Raw genomic sequence first — 5,626 nt, forward strand, 5'->3', positions numbered from 1 at the left:
GCCGGTGTAATGTTTTTGTATTGACTTTGCAGGATAACTGAGTGTACTTTGCAAGGAAGTTTGTTGTTTTTTAGTTTATTTAAACTATAACATGGATCATTAAGTTATATTTTGACAAGTTTTGAATATTGAATCAAGGTTAAAAAAGTGAGAAGGAATTTTATTCACTCTGAGCTCATTTAATTCCTGCCTATGTTTCATGGGTTGAGAAAAGGAAAAGGAAACGGCTCGATGATGACAGGGGTGTAAGAAGATGACATCATCTGTTGCTGTATCTGTTTTCCATTAAAACAATAACACAGCTGACATGATGGACAACCATTTTATTTGAATTTCTTAATAAAATATAAAGCCTTCCTCAAATCAAAGGACAGCTCAATGTTGAAATGTATGTGCTGAACAAACAGATAATGAATCAGTACATTTGCCAACTGATGTCTGTGCTGTGTTTATACCTGTTTGAACTGTGCAAATACAACAGAAAGAAACACACACACATGCAGACACACATGCATGCACGTACACACACACACACACACACACAGAGCGGTCAGAACTTTCAGTCAAATCAGCAGATTCTCTTCTTTAAGTCACAGGCTGACAGGTTTCATTTCTAGAGTTCAGCGTGGAACAGCCTGCCAGCTGATTGACCTCTTCTCCTCTGGAAACATCATTTTTGACGAGTTTAACGTCAAGTTGGTTCATTAAATTTGATGTTATTTATTTACCAGGTAATTCTTACAGGCGCAGAACGCATTTAAAAGTAGTCGCAGCAGCGCTAGCCATCAGCTAATCCATGTCTGTTATCCCTGGGCAGGTAAACAAAATGAATAATGAAATTACCTTCATTTTTCATGATTTTGATGATAAAAACTCAAGTCAAAGGGTGGACTTACTGTTTTTCTCAATTACTTAAACACTTATGTTCACTCTGACATCCCTTTTTCAAATCAGTTAACAAAACACATTCTGAAGCAGAGAATGCCGGTCCAAATGCTTTTAACACTCACAAAACAGCAAACATGAGCGACAAAATGTCATATTTTTGGTCAGACAACACAGCTTGTGGTCAGCTCCCTATATACACGCAATCAGTGACCGTAAAGTTGAGAACACAATCCAATCTAGCCTTAATGATCGTGCTATCACTGGAACTGCCTCGCCTGAGGGAAAAAAACGAGGATCAACAAACTTGCAGCTGGAGTTTTCTCGGATGAATAGCCATTGCAAATAAATCATGGATTTTCTAAAGAGAGTCAGGATGAGATGAATGTAGGTGTTTGACATCAGCAGAGTGGAGCCTGCTGGAGCTGATCTGGTGTCATAGATTTTCAGACTGATCTGTCACTGAAACTTCACTCCGACACACATCCAAACATAAATCTTACGCTGTTGTCACCACCAGCATAAAACTGATTTTTAAAAGAAAGAAAGAAGAGGAAATAGATATTAGGAATCTTTTTAACACTTGTCCATGAGGAGTGTGGTGGAAAAATGATTAAGGTGTACACACTGTTTGTCCCTTGAGGCTCCAAGTTCTGGTGAGATGAAAAACAACACTCAAACAAACTTTTGTTGAGTCTGAGCAATTCTTCAATCTTGCAAGAGGGAAATTTGGTCAACAGACAACAAGCATGTGCTGAAGAGGAATCCACAGAGTATAGAGTCACTTGATGCGTTCTTTGTTGCCCCTCCAGTTTAACACCCGCCAACCTTTAAGGTTTCCTTTTAAGGATAAACGAAGATGTAAATCTGCTGTCATACACAAGAAGTTGAAGTTGAACTCTTGTCAGGTTGCACACCCGCAAGGTCTGAAAATTTGAGAAACAAGAACACAAAGTTTATTTCTTTGACACAGAAACAAGAAGTCTGACGCTGGATGTTTTTCAGACATGAGGCTGTCTCAAACTCACTTAACCACAAAGTTCAAAAATAGAGTAAACATAACAACGCAAAGTTCATTCATAGTTCAATCATAAGAAAAAACAATGTGATACTAAAAATGTTCCGTTACAGGAGCAAAGTCAGTCTCTTTCCAAAGCATCTCAGCTTCACAGCTTCAGCACCAACAAACAACCGGCCCTTTGGCTCGTCACCCAAATACAGGATTCAGTCAGTCCAGTACAAGATCCAACACGGACTGCTGGTGTTGTCACGATACTGAAACGAAGATTTCAGTGAGATGTTTGCCTAAAATATGTATAAATGTCAGATGAATATACAAGATATCAAGAAACACTATTGCTGCAAAAACCTAAAACCTTTAGAAAAATAATGTAATGATATATACTGTAACATCCTCTTGCCCAATGACAGCGCAGCCTCCTCATCCTCCTGCTATACTGATCACATAATAAACAGATATCTTGTTGTAGGTGTGTGTGTGTGTGTGTGTGTGTGTGTGTGTGTGTGTGTGTGTGTGTGTGTGTGTGAGCACAAGAATACATTTTCCTTTTTTATTTACTTGCATACACAAATACTGGTGTCAAACTGCACATACAAATAGTACTGGCTACATATGTATTAAAAATATTTTTCTGTATTCTAATAAATTATTCATCAACGTATATTCCTACTGGTACATATCTGGGCCTTAGTCTTATTTTTCAATGCCTCTCCAAAAACTGTCTTCAGATACACACACACACACACACACACACACACACACACACACACACACACACACACACACACACACACGTGTCTGAGCAGACATCAGCTGAGTTGGCCTTGGATTGGTAACTATGGACTTGTTATCAGAAACACACATCACCTCTGTCTTAGTCATTGATTTAATTTAGAGTGTTGCTCTTCATCCTTCCTGTCCACTCTGGAGTTGGCTGGAGTGAAGCAATGTACTGGCTTATAGGGTTACTGAGAGTTATCTGAAGGTTACGCAAGTTCACCTACAATGGTGTAGCTAGTAAAAAACACTGGGAAATTGTTTAGAAATGTGCCTTCGTTGCCTAACCTGCTAAAATGAAGAGCCACAGCTTTACCTATTGCATTACTGCGAATTCTCATGCAGTCATGTGAAACTGACACTTGCCAACTTCCAGAGAATTCTGCTTAGTGATGTCAAGAAGTGGTTATTGTTGTCAGGGAGTGTAACCATTTTGTCAGTCCAATCAACAAGTTGATTAGGAGTGATGGCTATTAGCTAATATTAACCCATTAGAGCCCATGCTGACTAACAACTTTAGCTTTGACTTTTACACTCGAGGTCAGTGGAGTGATATTAAATGAACATCCTAGAGCAGACAGCACGGTGGTGCAGTGGTCAGCACTGTAGTCTCACAGCAAGAAGGTTCCGGGTTCGAGCCCCGGCTCTGGCATGGGATCTTTCTGTGTGGAGTCTGCATGTTCTGTCTGTACCTGTGGGGGTTCTCTCTGGTACTCCAGCTTCCTCCCAAAGTCCAAAGACATCAAGAGGGGACGAGGCTGATTGATACTCTAAATTGACCGTAGGTGTGACTGTGAGTGTGAATGGTTGTCTGTCTCTATGTGTTGGCCCTGTGATGGACTGGCGACCTGTCCAGGGGGAACCCCACCTCTCACCTGAAGGCTGCTGGGATAGGCTCCACCCCCCTGTGACTGTTAACAGGATAAGTGGTAGAAAACAGATAGATGGATGGATGGATCCTGGAGCAGTCAGGGGACTGAATATTTATGAATATGAAAGTTGAACAAACCTGATGAAAAGTTAGATTTAAGTGCTAAATAAATGTGATATTTACCCTAAAAAACATATTTTGCATTTCAAGTATTCACAAATAGGTATGAAGTTACTGGTGACCCTGGACACCAAACACCAAAACTGCCCCAAAAATATCTACTTTCTTGATATTACTGAAGAAATTATCTAGAAATGACCGATTATTTTTTAAGGGAAATAGGTGAGACGATGCAAATAATGTTCAATAAAAATGTTACAAATTTTGAAATATCAGGGTTCCTGTTGATCATATTATTAATAATGACCTTACAGACGGAGGAAGTCTCATTTATTTTATTTCTGGTTTCAAAGATGTGTTTTTCTTCTATGTGATATCAACTAATTTAGTCTGTAAATGGTATTGAGGTCAACTCTCAAGATTTAAAACTAGGGCGGTGTTGTATTATTCAACGTTACCGGTGAAGACAAATTGAAGCAAAAATAATCCACCGCCCTTCGGTATCTACCTTATGTTTCAGAATCTGACCACAGACGTTAGCTAGAAGCATGGCGACCTCTGCTGATCAACACCTGCCAGGAAGTAAGCTACCTTTTCCTCCTTCAAAACTTCACATCTTAAGAAGCTGATTGTGTTCGTTGTACAAACTTAAAATCTGCATTTTTGATCCTGTAAAATATAGAAAAGTCAGATTTTGTTGTTTAGCATGGTGAGATATAATCCCTCAGTTGAGGAACGATGAAGAAAATCAGAAAGGAAAAAAACAAACAAACACTACTTTTTATGGTGTATAAACATATAAACAAGTACTGTATTTTATTGTTTTGTTATTGTGACACACAGCTGTCACCTGGTAAATGTGAGTGACTATCATACACATATCAGTACTTAGGGGTGGTGTGGCTCAGAGGTAGAGAGGCCGTCTAGCAACCAAAGGGTCGCTGGTTCGATCCTCACTTCCCCTGGTGACCACGTCCAAGTATCCTTGAGCAAGATACTGAACCACCAATTGCTCCTGATGGCCCTGCGACGGACTGGTGACCCGTCTAGGGTGAACCCTGCCTCTCACCAAATATCAGCTGGGATAGGCTTCAGCCCCCCCAATGGAAAAGCAGTCTAGAAAATGCATGGAGACAGTGACAGTGTGTTATCATTTGTAAAACCAAACAAATGAACATTAAAATGCACTTTAATTAACAGTTAATTAAATCATAACATCTTTATTTGATACTTACTGCACTTACTTACTTGTACTTACCACTATATCAGTCCAAAACAAGCTGAATAATCTGAAGAGTAGCCTACGTCATCTTGGGGTCATGTGACTGCTGTTGTTCATGGTTACCGAGATACAGCAAGTGGCTACTTTTACCCACTGGTTCTCCCCTACTTTGCTTTAATTAAATCCATTACAGAACCGTAGAATTACATCTGAATATTTACGCGAAACTGCCAGTTAATCAAACAGCCCACTAATTATTGAACTGGTTAAAAATGCTAATAAAATCTCCAGCTGCTGCAGGCTAATGAGCTAACTAATGGCTACGGCGCCGCCACGCCAGAACACCGTACCCGGGATAACTCGACTGCCTCTCCCTATGACAACCGGCTCCTCACGTGAGCACCAACCGAGGAACAGGGATGCGGCAGACGAGCAGCGGCAGGAGACCTGCGTCAAACCAGGACCACCGGGAGCGAGTGGAATTTACTTTCAAAATAAAAGCCCAGAGGCAAATACTTGGAACTGGAATTCAGGTTCAACGTCATAAATAAGTGTTTCTGGCTCAAGTGCGCTGTATTGCTCAGATTTTGTAATCGTTATGATTAAAGCGGCAAAGGACCACGCATTAACCATCCAGCGTGCTCTTATTTTGAAAGGGACAGAAGTAGTTTTTAGTATTACACGCAGGTGTTGCGGCTGGTTTCACTGCAGCTTCTGAGGATGATTTCAC

This window comes from Aulostomus chinensis, chromosome 5 (assembly GCF_037954235.1).
Source record: "Aulostomus chinensis isolate RoL2024-O1b breed Wild chromosome 5, RoL_Achi_v1.0, whole genome shotgun sequence".
Lineage (NCBI taxonomy): Eukaryota > Metazoa > Chordata > Actinopteri > Syngnathiformes > Aulostomidae > Aulostomus > Aulostomus chinensis.